The sequence below is a fragment of the Chelonoidis abingdonii genome, chromosome 4, assembly GCF_003597395.2.
Source record: "Chelonoidis abingdonii isolate Lonesome George chromosome 4, CheloAbing_2.0, whole genome shotgun sequence".
In the NCBI taxonomy this organism is placed as follows: Eukaryota; Metazoa; Chordata; order Testudines; family Testudinidae; genus Chelonoidis; species Chelonoidis abingdonii.
The window spans coordinates 75,679,786-75,703,511 of NC_133772.1; the positions used below are offsets into that span (position 1 = coordinate 75,679,786).

Below are 23,726 nucleotides of genomic sequence, written 5' to 3' on the forward strand. Positions count from 1 at the left end.
TTGAGATTTGAAAAATCTTGTTTCCTGATTGGTCCTCTGGTCAGGTGTTTGGTTCCCTTTGTTAACCCTTTACAGGTAAAAGAAACATTAACCCTTAGCTATCTGTTTATGACACACCCATCCAGCCTCATGCTCTGGGGCAGCTGCCCAGCACTCCAAGCTCCAGGGTGCCCTAGTGGCCCCACAAAGTCTGGGGCAGCCACTTGGTGGAGGTCTGGGGCGGGCAGCTGGTTGTCCCCAGATGGCGGGGGTCCGGGGCACCCACTCAGCCTCACATGCTCCAGGGCAGCTGCATAGCGGTGATCCAGGGTCCAGAGCAGCGGGGATCCAAGGTCCAGGGCTCCCAACTGGCCTTGTGGGGTCCAGAGTTCGGGGAAGCTGCCTGGTCCTGCATGGTGTGAGTCCAGGGCTACTGCCGGGCCCTGCAAGCTGTGGGTCAGCTGTGTGGTGGGGTTCTGGGGCTGGCAGCTGGCTGACCTGCACAGTGGGGGTCCAGAGCAACTACGTGGTGGGGATCCAGGGCTCCTGGCCGGCCCTGCAGGGTCAAGGGTGCGGGGCACTCACCTGGCCCCATAAGATGGAGGTCCGGGGCTGCTGCCTGGCCCTGCAAGCTCTGGGGCAGCTGCGTGGCAGGGGTCCAGGGTGAGCAGCTGGCTGGCCCTGCATGGTGGGGGTCCAGTGCTCCCGGCCAGCACTGAGGTCCAGGGCATCCACCCAGCCCTGCACACTCCAGGGGAACCGCACGGCGGGGTTCCAGGGCAGCGGGGATTTGGGGTCTGGGGCTGCTGCCTTTCCCCACAGGATCTGGGGCAGTTGTGCAGCAGGGGTCTGGGGTTCAGGATTGGGGGTTCAGGGTCTTAGGCAGCCGCCCGACCCAAGAGCTCCAGGGTAGCTGCCCGACCCCACATGGTGGGGATCCGGGGCTGCTGATGGACCGAGCAAACTCTGGGTCAGCTGCATGCTGGGGGTCCAGGGCAGGGAGCCAGCTGACCCACGTGGCAGGGGTTTAGGGCAGCCGCCCAGCACCGCAATCTCCGGGGCACCCACCTGTCCGTGCCAGCTCCAGGGAAGCCACATGGCAGGGCTCCAGGGTCCAGGGCAGCGTGGATCCGGGGTCCAGGGCATCCACCCAGCCCTGCAAGCTCTGAGGCACCCACCAGGCCCTGCAAACTCTGTGGCAGCCGCTTGTTGGGAGTTCAGGGTCCATGGCGGGCAGCTGGCTGGCCCCACGTGGCGGGGGTCAAGGGCAGCCGCATGGTGGGGATATGGGGCTCCTGGCCAGCCTCACGGGGTCAGGGGTCCAGGGCAGCCACCCAGCCCAGCATACTCCAGGGTAGTTGCATGGCAGGGGTCCAGGATCCAGGGCAGTTGCCCGGCCCTGCAAGCTCCGGGGCACCCACCTGGCCCTGTGCAGCAGGGGTCCGCCTTAACACATACCGAAGGGGTTCTACTCACCATATTTCTTAGTCCCCAAGAAAAATGGAGTATAGAAACCCATTCTTGACCTTAGGCAATTAAATGTTTTTATTCACAAATCAAAATTCTGAATGGTTACGCTGACATCAATAATTCCTTCCCTACAGGAGGAAATGCAGTTCACATCTCTCGACGTGATAGACTCTTATTTTCATGTGGACAATCATCCATCCCACAGGAAGTTTGTTAGGTTTCTGGTAGGAAAAGAACACTACCAATTTAGAGTACTCCCATTCAGGCTAGCAACAACACCCAGGGTTTTCATGAAGGTCTTCTCAATGGCGGCCACCCAAATGAGATGTCATAGCTACACAGACTTTCCATATCTGGATGACAGGCTCCGTACAGGTCCCTCCAGTAAGGGAGGTCCAGTCCGTGACTTTGTTCTTGCTTCATCTTCTGGCAGTCTTGGAATCTGTGTGAACAAAAATAGTCCACTTTGACTTCCACGAGAGAGTTTATAGGAGCAACCCTAGACTTGATCTCAGCAAGGGCCTACCTCCGTAGATGAAGATTGCAGACCATGAACAATTTTATAAGAAAGTCACTTTCAGATCATAACCCCTGTCGGTTTACCTTTCCCTATTAGGCCACATGGCATCATGTACTTCTATAATACTGTTCACCAGTCTTCACTTACACTGCCTACAGGTCTGGCTCTGATCCATCTTCTTACCAGACAGAGACCGCATAAACATCAAAGTAACCATTCCCATTAGGGTTATCACTTCATTTGCCTGGTGGATTAACCTGGAACACATCACACTCGCACCCGGTGTCACCATTATCACAGATGCATTCCTTATTGGATGGACAACCACAATGCACAAGGCCATTAGGCATCCTCGGGAGACCAGGATGGATATCAACTAGAGCTGAGAGGAGTTTGTCTAGCTTGCAACACATTCCTCCCACTTATTCGGTCCTGCCATGTCCAAATGTCAGACAACATGACAGCGGTCTTTTACATAAACAAACAAGATGGAGCAAAATTCCTTTCTCTCTGCTTAGAAGTAGTTAATTATCTGAATTGGTGCTTCAGCAACCACATATCTGTCTTGGCTAAATACCTACCTAGTATATAGAATTGTTTAGTGGGCAATTTCAGCAGGTACTTCTCCACAGACAATGAGTGGGAGATACACAGTTCCTTCCCAACAAAATCTTTATACAGTGGGAAACACCTTCCTGGGATCTGTATGTATCTCAAACGAACAAGAAGTTCACCCTTTACTGCTGCAAGGTAGCTCTGGGCCGTGATTCCAGGGATTAAGCCATTCTGTTATCCTGGATAGACTATTTCAGATCTGTGTTTCCTCCCATCCTTCTGCTACCACAAGTTCTATGGAAGAATCACTGAGACAAAGCTTGCGTCATTCTGACAGCACCCAACTGGCCCAGACAGTTCTGGTTTCTGGACCTTCTGTGAATGTCAACCTGTCATCACATCAGTATCCAACCCTCCCTGTATATGCTAACCCAATAGAATGGCAAGATCAGACTTTCCATCCCAGACCCACTTCACCTCATGGCCTGGTATCTGGATGGGCATCAGACCTAGAATGTTTGTGCTCGTAGACTGTTTAGTCTATTCTCAACCAAAGTAGGAAAGTCCCAACGTGCAAATGTTATCTGCTAAATGGAGGTGTTTCTCTACCTGGGGATAATGTAATTAGTCATCTCCAGAAATTGCATGCATCTGACGAAGTGGGTATTCACCCACGAAAGCTCATGCTCCAATATGTCTGTTAGTCTATAAGGTGCCACAGGACTCTTTGCCGCTTTTACAGATCCAGACTAACATGGCTACCCCTCTGATTCCAGAAATTGCAGGTATCCCTGCTGTATTAGGCTATCTTCTGTCCTTGAAAACTTCAGTGTTTTCCATTAGCCCTCTGCAAGTCCATCTAGTAGCAATCAGTGCCTTCCATCTGCCAGTAGGGGGAAACGCCATTTTTACTCACCCAGCAACAATTAGATTCTTGAAGGGCCTAGTAGGACTCTGCCACCACTGGTGAAACCTGCACCACAATGGGACTTCAACCTCATACAGTAAGGACTTATCAAACCACCCTTTGAACCATTGACCACATATTCTATGTTTCAGCTTCCATGAAGGCACCTTTTTAGTTGCCATCACATCAGCTAGAAGGATGAGTGAATTGGGAACACTCCTGGCATATCTGCAATACACTGTTTTTCATAAAGAGAAGGTTTTATTTTGCCTGCACCTGCAATTCATCCGTAAAGTCATTTCAGAGTTTCACATCAATCAACCTATCTACTTACCAATATTCTTCCAATGAGGAGAGGAAACTTCACTCTCTGGATGTCAGATGAACTCTGGGATTCTACCTGCAAAGGACAAAACTGATTAGAAAATCACCAAGGCTATTTGTCACTATAGCGGAACAGTCACGAGGAAGGCATTATCTGCTCAGACACTCTCTAAGTGGATCTCTGGCTGCATCATCCTGGGTTCCTAATTAGTGCATATTCCTCCCCTGGATGGGGTGAGAGACCGTTCCATTCGGGCACAAGCAATCTCAACAGCATTGGTTTGAGAGGCACCTATAGTGGATATCTGTAGGTCAGCTACCTGGAGCACAACCCATACATTCGTGAAGCATTACACATTAGTTCAAGTGTCCTCTGCAGATGCAGCTGTTGGAACTGCAGTGTTACAAGCATCTATACCAACTGCATCATCCCACTATACCAACTGCATCCTCCCCGCCCACTTCTCTTTAAATACTGCTTATCCATCATCCACATGTGGAATACACATAGGCCTGATCTACACTGGGTGGAGATCGATCTAAGATACGCAACTTCAGCTACGAGAATAGCGTAGCTGAAGTCGACGTATCTTAGATCAACTTAAATTGATTTACTTCGCGTCCTCACGGCATTGGATCGACAGCCGCCACTCCCCCGTCAACTCTGCTTCCGCCGCTGGTGGAGTTCCAGAGTCAATGGGGAGCACGTTTGGGGATTGATGTATTGCGTCTAGATGAAATGCAATACATCGATCCATGATAGATCGATCACTACCCGCTCATCTGGCAGGTAGCGTAGACATAACCATAGGGACCAGCTTTCAAAGAAGAAATGGAGGTTACTTGTAACTGGAGGTTCTTCAAGATGTGTGGTCCCTATCTGTATTCCACTACCTGTCCTCCTTCCCCTCTGCTTTGGATCTTATTTGCTTTATGATAAGAAGAGGAACTGGAGAGGTGTCACTCTGCACTGCCCCTTATACTCTCAGTTTAGAGCACAAGGGGAGTAACTGTGCAGGTGCAGACTAACAAACACTACTTGTCAGAAATCTCCGAGCTTAGGTGTACGGTGCAACCTGATCATTGGCAGATGGAAAATTATTTTTTCTTCAGATGAAGGGCTTGGGAATCAGGCAGGCCTAGGTTTGATCAGGTGCTTAGAATTAAGTGTTGTGTGCTCTGTGAAAACTAGCTCCCTACAATTCCCAAAGGGAAAATGCTTCTGAGGGCATCAGCATCCCATCCAGCAATTAAAGGGCTGTGATTGTACCTTGTGCTGGACCTTTTTTTGGTGTCATTAGTAAACAAAAGTGTAGGAGAAAAATTTTCAGGGTGAAGGACGATGTCACTAGACTATCCAGTCTACTGAACCTGCTTAAAGAAGGGTATAGAGCAGGGGTAGGCAACCTATGGCACGTGTGCCAAAGGAGCACACAAGCTGATTTTCAGTGGCATTCACACTGCCCGGGTCCTGGCCACTGGTCCGGGGGGCTCTGCATTTTAATTTAATTTTTAATGAAGCTTCTTAAACATTTTTAAAACCTTGTTTACTTTATATACAACAATAGTTTAGTTATATATTATAGACTTATAGAAAGAGACTTTCTAAAAACATTAAAATGTATTACTAACACGCGAAACCTTAAATTAGAGTGAATAAATGAAGAATCGGCAAACCACTTCTGAAAGGTTGCCGACCCCTGGTATAGAGGTATAGTATAGAATCAAATTCCAACAGCAAAATGGAAGATGTAGATATGACTTCTAGCAAGGATAATAATGAAGGATTATTTTATTGAACTAAGGCTGGGACTTTCAAAAGAGCCTAAATGATTTAGATGCCTCAAATCCTATTCAGTTTCAGTGGGAGCAGGGTGCTTAACTATCTTAGACCCCATTGAAAATCTCCCTTTTAATGACTGTGACTGTCATCAAGTAGGTTCTGGGGAGGTGAGAAGCATTTAGGGAACTCTCTGAAAAAAGAAAGAAGTATTGTTGGATTCTAACAACAGGGGCCTGTGAGTTGTAAGTCTTGACTACTGTTCCTGACAATGTCCTCTCTGTGCTTCAGTTTTGTTGTCTGCGAATTGAGAATGATATATACCTACTTCACATGCATTCCACGAGGCTTAATTAATTAATGTTTGTAAGGTGCTTGGAGATCCTAAGATGAAAAGTTTTGTAGACATGCAATATTACCAAGTTGTAGAAGTGCTACCAAAAATATTTGACAAATGGTGGCCCTCAGTTAAGGGTCTGGAGGAAGGGTGATGTTTTTCAAATCTTTAAAAATAAGGGGAAATGAATAAGCCAAGATAACCTGACTTCTGTGCCTCTTAATTCTCTGGAAAAACATAAGATGGGAATACAGAGCTATGGAGAAGAGGAAGCATTACATGATTGCTGCTTTGCATCTGTGAAACCCAAGTCATGCTATACTAACTTTCTCATCAACAACCGATGCATTGGATACAGGGAGGGCTGTAGACACAATTTCATGTTCAACATAGCACCACACAAAGATGCACTGAGAGAAAGATGATTCTAGATAATATGATACAGTGAATAAACAATGGGTTATAGATGGGAAACAAAGAGTTCTCATCAAAAAGCAGATGGGGCTGAGGGGAATGCATCATGTGAGATAACACAGTATGTTGGTATTGGGACCAGTGAAATGAATGCTGTCTTTTGTTCATTCCATAATGGACAAGTGTCCATATTACTAACTTACTATTTCAAAGGCACTGACTGGCAGTGTCAACAGAGCCTGCAAGGAATAAGCAAGTGGGACCATGTTGTCTTGCCTCTAGAGGTGGGCTTTCCTACTCAGAATCAACAGGGTGCATTAAGCTAGAAGAAGGTTGACCTTCTGCTTCCGCTGCTCAGACTGTGTATTCACTAGAGAATGTCACACTCTGGGACTCTTAGTTCAGCACCTATAATCACTAAAATTCACTTTTTAAAATGTACTTGTGACTTTGAACATTGCTGCTTCTAGAAAAGCTGCTTTCCTACACACCAATCCCTCAAGCCACTTCCTGTTCTACATGTTGAGGATGTGAAGCACTCCCCATTATAATTGCTCATGGAAAAGTCCTACAGAATTCAAAAGGGATTGATAACTTTTATGTACAGTTTATTAACCAACCTTAAAAAATCTATGGGATGATTTAAAAAAATGTCTATAGAAAGGATAACATCCTGTAAATGATCTTAGTCCCTCCCTGCTCCTCAACAGAGTACATAGACCCTGATTTAGTGTCCAAACTCACCCCTATTTTCTGGCATTTTGTTAATCTTTTAAAATCAATGAGCCTTGCACAAAACCCAGCCTAAGCTTCTTCCCCAATATTGACTGTTCCTAATGGTGTTCCTCTAGGAGCTCCTCTATCCTATTTGTCTCTGGCCCAAAGAAACATTCCCACCCTTTTTCTGGTCTCTAGCATGACACAACAATAATTATCTCCCACCTTAATGGAGGGGTTTTGCACTTGGGCCTAAGGTAACTCAACAGAAGGGTCCTAGAGCCTAAAATGCTCTCTTAATGTCTATAGGTTTATAGTGTAATTTCTATAGCTTCCTATTGCATAAGTCCTGTTAAAGGAACTTTCTCATAAGGATCCACAGAAATCAGTGTGCCAGTTTGGCTCTGCATTCAGCAGGATGAACATGCCAACAATTTCTTGGTTTAGGTGAAACTTCTGTTTCTGCAGTTATACTGTGGTGTTTATTGTTCAGCAATTCAGGACTTAAATCTCTGAGGCAGAAAGGGAGGTTGCTGAAACCTTAGGTTTACAAATAATAATAATAATAATTAATAATGCAGATGCCATGCAGACTGGTAACCTGAAAAACATGGGAAGAGGCAACTTGAAGCTAGGACGGCTCATTGTATTTCCCTCACCAGTCAGCAAACATAGTCAAAATATGTGTTGTAACAGGTTTAGCTAGAGATGGGAGCCAGAGCATTACTTTGTTTTGTTTTTTAATTGTAATAATTCACGTGTGCTGCATTAACATTGTAGAAACCTCTGAAGGGAACTACTATAGAAGAGAGGGTAAAAGCTGCAGTTAGACAGGTTGTTAGTGTGAAAAACAAATTTGTAAAGGGATCAAATTTGCTTGGGCCACAAGTATGTCACTTAGATCATGTTTGCAGTAGGAGCACTTTTCCAGTATAGATATACCAGTATACTGTATCAGCAAAACACTCCTAGGGTATGTCTACACTACCTGCCGGATTGACGGGCAGCAATTGATCCAGTGGGGATCAATTTATCGCGTCTAGTCTAGGTGTGATAAATCGACCTCCAAGCGTTCTCCCGTCGACTCTTGTACTCCAGCGCCACGAGAGGTGCAGACAGAGTCGATGGGGGAGCGGCAGCATTCGACTCACTGCAGTGAAGACACCACAGTAAGTCGATCTAAGTACGTCGACTTCAGCTATGTTATTCACATAGCTGAAGTTGCGTAACTTAGATCGATTCCCCCCCAGTGTAGACTAGGGCCTAGTGTGGAGGCAGCTGATATCAGAAAAGCTGCTTCAGCCGCAGGAAGTTTAACCCAACTGCAACTGCTGCTCCAGCGAGCTGGGGACCTTTGCTCTGGTGATGGGCTTCCAGTCAGCTGTTCTGGCAGCTGGTGCTCTGGCAACACTGGAGTTGGCCACCAGTTGACTGTTCCAGCCACCTCCATCCCCACCCCTGCTCCTGGCGCTGCTCCAGTGGTTAACAGCTGCTCCAGCTCTGTCCCAGAAGAAGTCATGGAGGTCCTGGAAAGTTATGGTATCTGTGACGTCAGAGACAGAATCATATCCTTACCCATTGCTTATAAAGTGAGTGACTCTTAGCTTGAGAGCCCCAATGGATATCAAGTGCTAGGCTGGCTCACAGTAAGAGGGTGTTTCTCAGCTAAACACAGCCCAAGCCATCAGAAAGGAAGGAAGATATCATGGCTAAGGCACGGGAATGGGTTCTCACTGGGATAAATAAATTAATATTTGTGAGGCACTCAGCTGCTGCAGTGATCAGGGACACAGAAAAGCCTATTAATAAAAATTGCTGGTACCTCTTGTAGCAGAGAGAGAGTCTTGAGCCGTGGGCCTGGTGCATGATCTGAGTCCTGAACTATAGGCTGTGAACCAAAGTCAGGCCATGTATTAAAGCAAATAAGCTTCCAGTATATGAACTTGGCAAAGATGTTACCAGTGAAGTAGGCACTAGATAGTTATGTAAATGTCTAAGTAATATGATTTGTCTGAGATATCAGGAAGAAGTGGAGGTAACAAACAAATATCATGAAATGGAAGATTCTATAAATGTCTATAAATGTTGGGGTACCACACCTTAACTCTTTGTGTGGTGTGGGGGACAGCAGAGACTGCCCCGGCTGACTGAGTCACTCTTTGCCACTTTGCACTCATGTATTAGTGTATCTGTAACCACGGAGCCAGGGCACTAGGACTGTGCCAGGAAGGCAATAAACCTGTCTGAGTGGCCTTTGCCACTGAATTATGCCTGTGGTCTCTCTTTATGAGTCACGTCAAGTTCTGTTGAATTATCAGACCGCATTATCTGTTGATAACATTGGAGCTCCAATGTGCTTGAGTGTGTTTCTGAAAATGATCAATTTGATTCCCTGATTCTGACATCTTGTGGGAAAATTTCAAGACTAAGGCACTGTCTACTGCCAAATATGTCTTTGGAACAACAAAGGAAAAAGAACCTGACTGGTTTACAGCATCTGAACATGTGTTGCTCCCATTCATAGAAAAGAAGAAGCAAGCTCACTTCACTTTACTTCAACAACCAACTAAGTCCAGAACGTTGAGTTCAAAGAGGCTAAGGCTGTGGTCCAGAAAGCCAATAGAAAATGTGCCCAGAAGATTCAGACCTGCTTTGAAACAGGGGACCTTCATCGTACCTGTGATGGAATCAAAGAGGCACTTAGGCCAATTTGTTGTAAAAACACCTGCAAACTTGAAAGTGGACTGACAGGCAAGAACAACTTGGCCAATGGACTGAGTATTACAAAGAACACTACTCAAAGGATGCTATTATCTGTGATACTGCCTTAGCTGCCATTCCCCAGCTTCCAGTGATGTAGGAGCTGGACCAAACACCGACTCTTAAAGTTGTAGAGAATGCTATCAAAGAGCTTGTGCCTGGGAAAGCAGCAGGCAATGATCAGATACTTCCAGAGCTCCTAAAGGCAGGGGGGAGAAAGCTTGTGAGCAGTATCCACGCACTTCTCTGCACCTGCTGAGAAGAAAGCCGCATACCCCAGAATCTGAATGATGCAAACATAATTACTTTATAAAAAAATAAAGAGGACAGAGCAGACTACAACAACTACCAAGGGATATCTCTATTCAGCATGGTCAGCAAAGGGCTTGCAAGAGTCCAGCTGAAAAGACTCCAAGTCCTTGCTGAGAGAGTTTATTCTGAGAACCAGTTCAGAGCTGGATGCTTCATGACTGACATGTCCTTCACAATGTGATTGTTTCAAGAAAAAATGTCGTAAACAATAGGTACCTCTCTATGTAGCATTTGTTGACCTACAAAAGGCCTTCGACATGGTTAGCAGGAATGGCATATACAAGACCCTGTCGAAAACTGACTGTCCACAGAAAATGTTCTCTTCTATTTAGGAAGTTCCATGAGGGAATGAAGCCGACTATCCAGTATGAAAATGAAACATCGTCTGAGTTTAGCATTGATGCGGGCATAAAGCAAGGCTGCATCTTAGTGCCTACTGGCTTTTGCATCTTTTTCTCTATTCTTCTTAAGTATGCTTTTGGAAATGATCAATCTAGCATACTAACTGAATCAAGGATGGATGGCAGCTTGTTCACAATTAGATGATTTCAGAGCAAAAGCCATGTCACCCAGCTCACTATTCAAGATCTGCTCTTTACAGATGATGCTGCATTCATCTCTAAGTCACCTGATGAATTGCAGATTATGCTGAATAACTTCTCTGATGCGTGTATTAAGTTTGGCATGGTAATCAGTATAAAAAAACAGTTGTGATGTCACAGGGCACCAACATCCCACCTAAAATCTACGTCACTAATGAAACTCATTGGCCAGAATACAACGGGCCAGGCGTAGGGGACATCTTCTCATCATGGCGTGATGCCAGAGGGGGAAGGAAAAGCTCTGACAAAGAACTGCTATAAAACCTTGCTTTTATATGCAGTATAACAAACAGGTGATGTAATTGCAGATTATTGGACCTTAGCAAAAGCTAGATGAGGGAGTTTAGGGCTGAACTTTGCTCTCTTCAAGGTTTTTGACTTATCTTACTTACCATATATTTTCCCAAATACTGGACTAAGTTCTAACCAATTATTTACTGCAGCTGGTGCCCAGTTAGCCATGTTTTCTTTATTTCCCAAACCTTAAATAAGATGACACTGGTATTCCAAGAGGACACAACAAGTTTATCACAAACAATCCTTCTCTGTCTTAAGAGTACATTATTTTTGGTCACGTCCTTTGGGCCTATTACTCATGCTAATATTCAAATTCAGTTTAAAACCATAGTTCACTTAGGCCTAATGTAAACCTATAGTCCTATATTAGATTTACTAGTTGCAGCACTGCACTGCCCTGAGTCAGACTAAGCCTGAAGCCAAGTGTCTCTGACTCAACAGGTGAGGTTTACTGAAGGTCTTGTGCAGACAAGGATGTTCCCTGAGGGATAGGTGGGATATTCTGCTGTGGGTGTTGCTTGATGTGAAAATGCATTTAACAGTCAATTGCATCAGCCTAGCTGGTCTGAGGCTCCTTTAGAGTGTACAGCAATTTACAAGAAATGGGACAAAAACTGGTTTTGTAAAGCTGACAGGGTACCAGGAACATACAATCACCTTAAACAAGATACAGCCAAACAAAAATCACATGGTTTCTTATGGTTGTAAATCTTGCCCTTCCCTATGAGCACAACTTCCCTATGAGCATCACTCCCTGCATTACATCTAAGTAAGATTGCTCAGGGAAGCACCTTTATCTCCTTATATATCTGCGTAGAGCTGTATAAACAATAAAAAAATGGTGAATACCCAACATTTTAAAAAGTGCAATCCACAGACTTATGGGAGACTCACTGTATCTGTGCTCCCCTATCAAGGATTAATTGAGACCCACTCATGGAACAATAATGGACCTGTATGACAAACCTGTTTGGAACCTGTATGACAAAAAAAAGATGGTGGTAATAGCAGTTCCTACATGCAGTTAGGATTTCCTGGTGGCCAGCAAGTCCAGCTCCACACTCCCATTGGCCAGGAACTGTGGCCAGTGGGAGGTGCGGGGTCTGTGTGCCTGTGGGCGAGAGCAGCGCGCAGAGCCTCCTAGCCGCTCCCTGCCCCGCTTAGGAGCTGGACATGCTGGCCGCCTCCGGGGTGCAGCGTAGCACAGAACCAGGATAGCCAGGGAGTCTGTCTTAGCCCCGCTGTGCTGCTGACTGGGAGCTGCCCAAGGTAAGCCTGTGCCTCAACCCCCTGCCCCAGCCCTGAGACCCCTCCAACCCAGAGCCCCCTCCTGCACCCCAAACCCCTCATCTCTAGCCCACCCCAAAGCCTGCATCCCAGATGGAGCTCTTGCTTGCCCTGCACCTCAACCCCCTGCTCCAGCACAGAGCCCCTGAACCCCTCATCCATGGCCCCATCCCAGAGCCCACACCCCTAGCCCAGAGCCTGTACCCCTTCCCGTACCCCAGCCCCCTACCTCAGCCCGCAGTCCCCTCCCATACTCCAAATCCCTCAGCCTCAGCCTGGAACCCCCTCCTGCACCCCAAACTGTTCATTCTCAGCCCCACTCCAGAGCCTGCACCCGCAGCCAGAACCCTCACCCCCTCCTGCACTCCAACCCCCTGCCCCCGCCTGGAGCCTCCTCCCATACCCTGAACCCCTCATTTCTGGCCCCACCCCAGAGCTCGCACCCCTAGTGAGAACCCTCATCCAACCCTGTACCCCTGCCCAATCCCAGTGAAAGTGAGTGAGCAGGGGAGAGAGCAAGCCACCGAAAGAGGGGGAATGCAGTGAGTGGGGGCAGGGCTTTGGGAAAGGGGCAGGGCCTAAAGGCAGGGACTATACTGTTTGGTTTGTGCAATTAGAAAGTTGACAATCCTACATGTAGTAGGTGAGGGCTGACAACAGAGCGGGGAAAGGAAGGACAATTGTACTGGGGAACCGAGCACGAGGCCGGCTTCCTCTCCAAAAATCTGTAACCTTTATGTAAATAAAGTAAAATGAGAGGGCGGGGGCCCAATGAACATGACGTACCGGAGCTCCAAATTTCTCTAGATGGGCCTGAGCAGATAATACAACTGAAATTGGGCAGGTTCTGAGGATTTATAATCAGCAAACATTTTCATAGTGTGGAATGCATTTTAATAGACTATCTCATTGCTGCTTCTCCTCCTAGTACTGATCCTATTCGGAACTGCATAACATCCTTGTGGTAACTGCAGCAGTTGTTTACATGGACACATAATGTTAAGTTGCCTGGTTCCCTTCCCCCCTTTCCATGTGTGTACTACACAGTTGTCTGATTCACCTGTATTCTGGATGTTCCTTTCATGTTTGTGGCTTCAGTCCCTCAGCATAGCTCCCATTTTATCCTCAACTTATATAGCAGTAGCATCTAATAGAACTAACTTAGTTGGCTTCTTTCCCCCTTTCCAGGTTCTTTTACTGCATCCAGGCTCCTTACTGCAAAGAAGAGCCTGGGTGCTTGTAAAAGCAGATGAAAACAAGGAGCAGGAGATCACACAAAGTTATATACCAGCTTTTCACAAACCAGTTTGACAACCCCTGATATACGGATAATAAAAAAAGTCCTGTACGGTGCAACCACAGTGAGCATATGTTCTTTCTAATGATTTATAATTCCACTGTATCCCAGCTATGCAAGAATCTGACTCTTGTTATCTTGTAGATGGGAGAAAGTATTCTCTATACAATGTCATTGTGAAGTTTTGGGGATCACCCAGACCAGTAAGGGGTTCTGTCACTGCCAGCCTTGTACTTTTGGGGACCTTAATGTTATGCTGCTATAGTCAGAGCCCTGATACCAATAGCCAGCCTAGAAGCACAAAGGTCTCACCCTGGCTTCTACCAGCTTAGTTACTGCTCACAGGGTAATACCAACAGCCCTGAGTTTCCCCACATCCATCTACTCAAGTCTTAACTACCAGCCGCTTGGACTTTTCCTCTCTGGTTCATCACCCCTGAAAGTGTGAAGACAACCCCCCATTATCAGCTCAGTTTGGGATACATACTTCATACAATTTGCACACCAGAGACCTGCTATGGGTAAAAATAAACAAAATGTGTATTCAATAGGAAAAAAATCACAGATTCAAAGTTAAAAGAGCAAGGAAAAGCAAACACATACAGGTAGCACAGAAAATAAACATAAAGATGCAACTTCAGGCTTTATACTTCTATATTAGACAATTTCCCTTTTCTAATACAAGTTACCTAATGCCTCTGAACAGTTTCCCAATGTATCCTGCCTAGATGCTGGCCCTGTTTCTGCATTAAAAAACCTCAGCCCTAAACCTACTTTTAAAAGGCTTTTTTCTCCTCCCCTACATTTTTATGTTTGATGACTCATGGTTCTTCAGATTAAAGGAAACTTCCACCTTTCTTAGGCTATGTCTACACTAGAGGCCTTACACCAGCACAGCTGTATCGATGCAGCTGCACCACTGTACATTCTGTAATGTAGCCACTCGAAGCCAACAGGAGAGAATGATCCCATCAGTTCATCTACTCCAGCCCCCACGAGCGGCAATAGCTATGTCCACAGGAGAAGCTCTCCCACCAGCATAGCACTGTCCACACAAGGGCTTACATTGGTGTAACTTATGTCGCTCAGGGGGGTGATTTATTCACACTCCCCCCTCCCCCCGAGCGACATAAGCTTTGCCAGCATAACTTGCAATGTAGACATAGCCTTAGTTTTCCAAGACTGGTGTTTTCTTTTCAGTTTCAATGTCTTTCCATCAGCTTTAATGGTCCACAATTGTCTCTTCCTGGCTGGACTATGGATGGGTACTTAAAGTTGGATTCATGTAAACAACTAGCCTGAAAAGTGTCTCTCCCTGCCTGATTGCTTCACCACCCTGTTGTGAGGTGATGCTGTAGTTGCATAACAGTTATAATTACAATTTTCTATGCATATATACATGCATACATTCATAACTATAACCTGTATACAGAGCTCCTAATAACCATTAAGTTCAGAACATTACAAGTGTTCACAGAAGACTTTATATGACATATAGTTATACCCAATAACATTGTATACAACCAGTTGATTCCATTGCTCATTCTTTGGGGTTCAGATGCTTTGTTCTTTCCTTGGGAGTCTGGGACCTGATTGTCACAATCATGGAGTAAAAACAATTTTATAGCTGTATTGTTTTCTCTTAAAATTATAGTAGAGTTGTTTCTTCACCTTTCATACACATACCAACATGCATGTTCGGTCTTACAGAAAATACATAACCGCTGTATATTTAAAGCATTCCTAGGAATTAATTATATACATTCTAGAAGGGTTGAGTACTATTTGCTGCTAACTAAAGGTAAGGTAGAGAAACAGCATCAAAAGGAAAAACAAGTCAGTGCTGCAAGTTGGCCCTTGCTATTATAATGATGAATCCACTATGGCAGTCCTTATGCAGAAAATACCCTCACTGAGGACAGTGAGAGGTTTGCCTGGCTACCAGCTACAGGATTGGGCCCTACATTTCCATTTATCAATTGTACAAATCTAAAAAATGTAACCAAATTTCACTGAGTAATATACAGCTTTGGTTTGGTAGGGAGGAAGCTCTCTGAGAGCCTGATCCTGAGTGGTGCTTTGTCAGGATCAGATGTATAAACAGGAAAAAATAAATTGTTAGCTAAGTTATTCTACTCAACAGCTACTCCATTCTGTGTATTAATATAGAAAGTCAGCAAAATTATACTAGTGGCAACTCAAACTGCTCTAAGGACAAATTTATTCATTGTCATCAAAACCAAGAATCAATAGTAATGGATAAATCCACATCACGCTGACTTGGCTAATTATCTACTTCTTCACAAAGATATTTTCCTACATCACAATCCTATGTCATGTGTACCAGTTAACACGCTGGGTTTGCTGCATCACCAGCATTAAACCTAATGTATATGCTTGTTCAAGGGCAAAGAAATCCAGATTACAATGTGTTGTTGAACCCAACAAAACTTAAATTCCACAGTAGATTTCATTGTTTCATACAATTTGATTATGCGCACAGGCGTCTATAATTTATTTAGATTTGTATTAATAATGTATGCTGTTTGAGTGACATGCTATTGTATGTTCTTTCATAACAGGAACCATAGCAAGCATGTGCTTGTTATTAAAATAAAAGTGTAGTATTTTAAAAATATGAAAACATGGTTTAGTCTTATTCACTTGGGCTTATTACACTTTGCAATTAATGTAATGATGTCAATGATCTTCCATGTATATTTCATCTAAAGCCACACAACCTGTTTCCTCATTACCTCATTCCCTCCACTTGTTTGTTGCACCAATATGTTGTATCTTGTCTTAAGTAAGTTCTTTGGTCAGGAACTGTCTCTCAAACTCTGTATTTGCAGAGTGCCTAGCACAACAGGGCCCTGATTTGAATGGGAGTCTCAGGGCATTACAGTAATATTATTCAGTTTTTACTTATGGTAGCACCTGGTATGTGATAGGTACTTTCCACACATTCAAGGACAGTCCCTGCTCCAAGGAACTCACAATCTAAGAACAAACGAGACAAAGGTTAGGGAAAATGGAATGGAAACAACAGAAAATAAAATTCAAATTATATGCAAGTCAGTCTGATTCACTGTAAGCAGCACAGCAGAAGTGGATATTTAAGAGTGACTTACGTGCAGAGAACATAGAGGCTTTGCAGGTGAGCTCGAGGAGATTGTACCTGGCATAGAGGAGTACGTGGAAGATGGCATGGAGGAGACTGACAAACGGACAAGGCTGGGAGCATTAGCAGAGCAGAGGGAATGGGCCCAACATGAAGCTTGACAAGCTTGGATAAGTAGGGAGAGACAGAGTTATGTAGAGCTTAGAATGTAGTGACCAGAATCTAAATTTTATTTGATAGTGGATGGGAAACCGGAGAAGAGTTTTAAGAACAGTGTGACATAATCAAATTGACAGGCAAGGAAGATGAATGTAACTACTGTATTTTGCATGGACTGAATAGGAGTAAAATATGGTGTCTGGGAAACCAAAGCGAAGGGTACTGCAGTAGTTAAAACAGACAATAATGAGGGCCTGGGTGAGAGATTTTGCTTTGGGAATAGAAATAAAAGGGTGGATCTTGGCGATGTTGAGAAAGAGGAAGTGGCAAGATTTGGATATGCCCTGCATGTTTGGGCCAAGGGAGAAGGAGAAGTAAAAAATACTACTAGTTTAATATATTAATATTAATACAAGTCATAAATAATAATAGTAGTAAATTGATCTCAAAAAGCCTTGCCTCTAGAGGACTTGCTCCTGCTCCTATTGAAGTCAATGGCAAATCTGTATTAACTTCAGTGAGTGGTTTGCCTGAACAAGGATCACTGGATTTGGCCCAATATTAGGGCTGTTCAGAACTTTTGAATGAAATATTTTCTTGCAGGAAAATGGGATTATGTTGAAATCAAAGTTTCCAGGGGAAAAGATAGATTTTGGCAGAAGTTTCTATCTGGAAACTGAGACTGTTACATTTTGGTTTGAGCCAAACAAACATTTTATTTTGAATCAATATTAATCCCTCCATCCCCTTGAGCCACTGTTGTACTTCATAGGAGATGTAGTTCTGTATCCCTCCTCCCTCCACTGTCTCCTCCTGGCTCTGTTCCCCAGCCAGACACCATCTCCCATGAAGCACCATGGTGTCTCCATGTGGCCGAGCCACTTTGATGTCTCATGGGAGCTGCAGTTTCCTAGCACTCTGTGTACCAGTGTGAAAGGTGAGAAGTCAGAGCTGTAGGATCCATTTTCACATGGATCCTCATTTTCTTCCCATTGAGGAAGCTGTACATTAGAGTATGGGGTAATACAGCCTCAAGTTTGCAATAATGGCTGCACTGAAGCCAGAAAACTTATCTGTGACCTAGGGAGAAGATGCATTCCCTCCCTGTATTCTTCCATCTCCACTGAGATGCTCATTGCACAGCCAGTATTCAAGGTGTATTATATAAGATAAATTGTTTGAGTACACTGCCACAATTGTATTTACATTAACTAGTACAAAAGTTATACTTTCTCATGTTTCAGGTATAAATTGATCACGCTGTAGAACTGGGAAAGCATTCCATCCTACCCCCTTGCTATAGTATTGCACAAGTAGTGCATTAACTTTCCTGTGTATAACTAGCCTGCTACACATCTTACACAATTTCCCCTACGTTCTGGTTTTCCTGATGACAAATTTATACCTCTTGCCTGTGGGCTGGCTGGACTTGTATGCAGCTTTAATGTTTCTGCAGTCTTGTGTGTACTGTTTGTAATTTCACATCAGCAGATGTCATTAGACTTGTTCTTGGTAAAGGCAAGAAAGTTATTGGGATGGTAAAGCAGGGGTCCATCTTACTCAAAGCACAGGTTTGGATTATAAAATAATCTAAGAGATTGCTTTTAGTTTTATCTATGAAAAATAAACCCAACTCATAAAATCTTTCCATGATATAGTGATTCACTCTTTAAAAGATGAAAACAGGTGAGATGAGTTTTGGGTGAACGTGTGGATCAATTCCTGTTGGAACCAGTTTACTCATCCCTAGTTGTTACCTACTGAGAGCATAAAAATGCAGACAGGAACTAGGAAAGATGTTGAGATAATCCAGAACTAGAACTAAAATAAAACTAGCAGAGAAACCAGTACAAAATCCACACTAAACAAAAGGCTGTCAAACTGGCCCTATGGCCCAGCTTCGTCTGCGCTGCCACACTGAAGATCAGGTTTTGATTTCTAATCCCAATTTCTCACTCTCAGCTCTAGAAGTGCTGTGGAGGCTGTACTGGCCCTGGTTGGCAGAATGATTTATGTTACATGCGAGTGGATTATGGTAAAGTTATATCCTTTTCTGCTATTGTATTAGCAACGTAGGATCACAGGGGCTTGCACCTCACTGGGATCTGTGAATTTGAGGCCAAAGAATTAGCTGTAGCATCTACCCACACGCAGAATAATGCTCCAGAATCTAAACTTTTCTAGCCCTTGTGGTTGTAAAGATGGTCATGAAAATATGAACGGACTATAAATCAGAGATCCTTCCTGGATCTTCAGCCAGCCAAAACAGCTAAGAGAGGTTCAGTCTGCCACATTCATCTCAATGGGTTGATATGCTGGAACATGACAATTTAAATATCAACACTGTTGACTATTTATCTGCTGACCATTTTAGTAGAAACATGCAGCTCATTTTTTACTCAAAATTCCAAACTGCTTCCTATGCCTCCCCACAACTAAACCCCACAACTTTCCTCTTCCAACACACTAAGGCCATGTCTATATTACTATATTATGTCAATTTAACTTACGTCAGCATACAATCATTAGAGTTATGAAATTGCTTGTGTGTGTGCACATGGCTCCTTGTGTCAGTGGTGCGTGTTCTCACCAGGAGCAATTGTATCGATTGTATTGTCAATGTAGGCTTTGTGGGATAGCTTCTGAAAGCCAGTAGCAGTTGATGTAATCAATGCAGTGTCTACACTAATTACACTGACCTAATTACATTGACCAAGACTCTACGCTGCTCTGGCAGGGGGTCTTACTAAATCAACATTTATGTCAGCAGGAGCCAAATTTAAGTGAAGACACTTCCACAGTGAGGTCAATGCAAGGCACCTTATGTTGACCTAACCCTGTAGTGTAGATCAGGCCTCAACCTCCAGCTTCATCTCTGACAACTTGCATTATGCTATTATGCAATGTAATGTCAATACAAAATCTATGATATATTGAAAACTGGAAGTGGGGGAACAGCATGATATAGACTGAATTTAATATCAAAATAAACAATCCTGGCCCACCATATTCCTATATTGGGCTATTGTATTATTCAGTAACAGTCTCTATTTTCCAATTTAAATAAATCCGCTGTAAAATTAGAATATTAAAGATGTTTTATTGAATAGGAATCTGGACTAGGACTCAAGGGACCTGGGTTCAATTCCTTGTTCAGCCACCGAGTTCTTGTGTGATTATAGGCAAGTCACTTAAGCCACTTTGTGCCTCAGATCTCCATCTCTAAAATGGGGATTATACTTTACTACATCACAAGGTTGTTATGAAGAGACAATCCATTAATGGTTGGGAGGCATTCAGATATTATAGTGATGGGGTCATATAAGTAGCTAAATAGATAGAATTTGCAGCATGCCACAGAGATTTTCCAGTGACTCTACAACAAGGTTGGCAACCTTTCCAAAGTGGTGTGCTGAGACTTCATTTATTCACCCTAATTTAAGGTTTCACGTGCCAGTAATACATTTTAACATTTTTAGAAGGTCTATTTCTATAAGTCTATAATATATAACTAAACTATTGTTGTATGAAAAGTAAATAAGGTTTTTAAAATGTTTAAGAAGCTTCATTTAAAATTAAATTAAAATGCAGAGTCCCACGGACCGGTGGCCAGGACCCAGGCAGTGTGAGTGCCACTGAAAATCAGCATGTGTGCTGCTGGTCTACAAAGTCATGCTCAGGAGTGGAATGATGAGGTTAAAAGGAGTATGATCCAAAAGATATGTGGAAGAGCCTTAAGCACAAGGTTTATGGTTGATGAGTTCTACAGATGAAGGATACAGCATAAGATGCATGGAAACATGCCCAGGTTACTAGACATGCTAAGGTTATTACAAAATTGCACAAGAGCACTTCCAACAGTGAAATCAGAGCAATAATACTTGACACAATACAATGTTCCAGTGACGACTTAGAGAAGAAGCCAACTCAGAATAATCATTTCCATACTCAACCTTGGCCAATAAAGAACAATAAGGGTAAGAGTGAAGAAAACCAAAGTGGAAGAGGGCAAGTTGAAGCCTGGAGTTTTTGGAGGGGTGGGATGGGGAAAGGAGGGAAGAGGCTTGAGTGGGGCACAAGTTGCTGAAATCAGGGAAATCAGGGCTTCTGTTGATTCTTCTGGCCTCATTGCTATACTAGAGAAAAGGGGTGCCTCGCAGAGATCTGTCTCATCCTTGTGCAATCCTGCTGTGGGACATAGGGCCAGCCTGTGTGTGGCAGAGCTTGCATGAGGTGAAGGGCCTCAACCTGTGGCCTGCTTTACTGTACATAGGGCCAGCTCTGATTGAAGCAGTCTAAACAAGCAAAAGAAGTCAATAAATATCAAGCAGTATGACTAAAAACAAAGCAATCATCTTAGATAAGAGAACTAAATGAACTAAATCTCCCTGACCCAGCAACTCCCTAATAACAGACTCTTGTTATCGTGACCTACACAACTGGGGGAACTTCATCTGTTTTACGAAAAACTATGTTAAAAATGTTTGGAGCACACAACTCAGAATGGTGGGAAGATGGAACCTGATGCAACAGGGAGCATAACACATGAGAAGTAACTCTGTGGTACAGAAACTACATTATAGTTTATTCAGTTTACAGACATGTTCTTGAACCAGTATTATTCTGGACAGTAATACACTAATAATAATAATATATTTTAACTCTTTAAACCTGTGATGAAATGGAAAAAGTGCCCATCAGCATGGCAGGGGTTAAGGAGCCGTTGGGTCCTGCTAGTCCCACCCTATTACACCTGCAGCCAATGCCAGGCCTAGATGGGAGAGAAAAGGAGAAAGCCTGGCCCAGTTTAGGCTGACTGGTGAACAGACAGGTGTTAGCTACTGCCCTATCTGAAAGGTAGCCTGCCCGCCAAGACATCATGTTCTGTCTCTCAGCCAAGGGAGACTATAGAGGAGACCTAAGAGTCTCTGGTAACTGAGTGACTCCAGACAAGAGACAGTCTGGGCACAGGTGTCGACTTTCTTCTGTCTGGGCGGATGCTCCACCCCTGCTCCGCCTTGAGGCCCTGCCCGCACTCTATCCTTTCCCCCAAGCCCCCGCCATCACCCTGCATTTTCCCACCCCTGCCCCCACTTTGCCTCCTCCTGAGGCCCTGCCCCCACTTTGCCTATTCCTGCCTTGCTCCACCCCCTCCCACCCACCACCAAACAGCTGATTGGTGGGGCCCAACCTTTTGACTGCCCTGCCCAAAGGAGCCTGGACTGTGGATGGGCACTGCCCAAGGTCCATGAGAGGCAAGCTATCCCAGCAAATTAGATAATAGGGACCATGCCCCAACTGAAGGGATGCTGGTAGGAAGTAGTCCAGGAAAGTGGATTTAGATTCCCTGCTTGGAGTGCCCCTCCAGAGGAGTGGGAGGGCCTGGGTCCTCCTACCTCCACTACCTGAAAAACTAAGGCATCTTGACCAGGAAAACAAGGGGTTATAAGTCATGCCAGCCACTAGGCTGACAGGCCCTCCAAGCACCCTGTTACAGAACCATTCCTCCCAAAGACACTCAAACTGCTTTACAAACTATGGCCTTCATTATGATTAGGTTTATTTTAAAAAAATGCTGAGGTGGGGGCCGAGGGGGAAGAAGCACCTATTCATAGCTTTAGGAACCCCTGCCATAAATTATAAAAGCACATCTATAATCACCCACATAACTTAATTTACTTCATTTAGGCTATTTTTGTTCTTAAAGGTAACAAGTAGAAGTGAAGCAAAATACTGCGTGTCTATGAACCTGGCAGGAAAAAAAAGGTAGGCAAAATGTAATTACTCATAATGGCAATTTGGCTAGGACAAGAAACAATTCCTCTCTGCTTGCAAAAAGTGCCACAGTCTATAATGACTACAGTACATGTGAACAGGACACTGGAATTGCATGTCATCGGACAGATGGTACAGTACCTGCATTAGCCTAGTTGCTGCTAACACTGTCTATGATGGGACATTCGTGAAGCTTTGATTCTGTGGGATGAGCCTCATCTACTGACTCACCAAAATTATGTACAGCAGGCTGGGTTTTCGTTGAAATTCTTCACATCATTATTGACCAGGTCCAACCTGATTATGTTCAGTAGTGCAACAATATACTTACCTTTCACATGAAGAAGAGATCTTGCTGAAAATCTTTGCAGTAGGTCCTAGCTGAAATAAAGTTGTCTTACACTGTCATTTCTAGGTGCTCTTATTTTTTTCACTAGTGTCCTAGCAAGCTCCTAATATTATTCATTCATTTAGAGGATGAGGATTTGTTGGCTTTGCACATTTCCAATGGAGAAGCAAAATGTCCCCAATGTGGTTCTGCATCCTATTGAAAATAGAACATTTGTGTCCCTTATTTTAGCAAAGCCTTACATACTGTGACACAGCACAGATATCTGATTTCTAGTCTGTATGTGGTCTTGTGCCATGATGAGTCAAACATTCTGCCCTGTACATTTTAGCAGCTTAGGCATCTGCCCTACTGCACAGCTGGACTCCTGTCTCCCTACTGTCAGCTTTGATCACAGTCCAAAAGCAGGAGTAGGAAGGCCCCTACTTGCAATGAGATCTGGTACCTATGACAATATTGGTGGTAAGCACATTGCTGCAAATCAGTAACTGCAAGTTGCAGTTTACAGGTATTGGTGAGCTGCTGGGATCTCCTGCCTTCAGGGCTTGAAGAAGGTCCCCAGACAGTGCCCGTTTGTCCCCCTAGTTGGGTCCAGTCTGGGGGTTCTTTCTCCACAGCGGGGAATTCCACGGGCTTAGCTCACAGAGACCTTGCACCGTAGTTCAAACTACGCGCCCCGAGGGCACCAACGGCTGCCAAACAGTCTGTGTGACTGACAAGTGTCTCTGCCAAAGGCTGTAGAAGCGTAAAGTCGACCACGCGGC

The 23,726-nt window shown here is 44.4% G+C and overlaps 1 protein-coding gene across 2 annotated transcripts in view; it reads left to right on the plus strand.

Moving 5' to 3' along the window:
- Window positions 1–23,726, plus strand: part of HSD17B12 (hydroxysteroid 17-beta dehydrogenase 12) — a 192,258-nt gene that overhangs the window by 20,163 nt on the left and 148,369 nt on the right. The gene's annotated exons all lie outside the window — the stretch shown is intronic.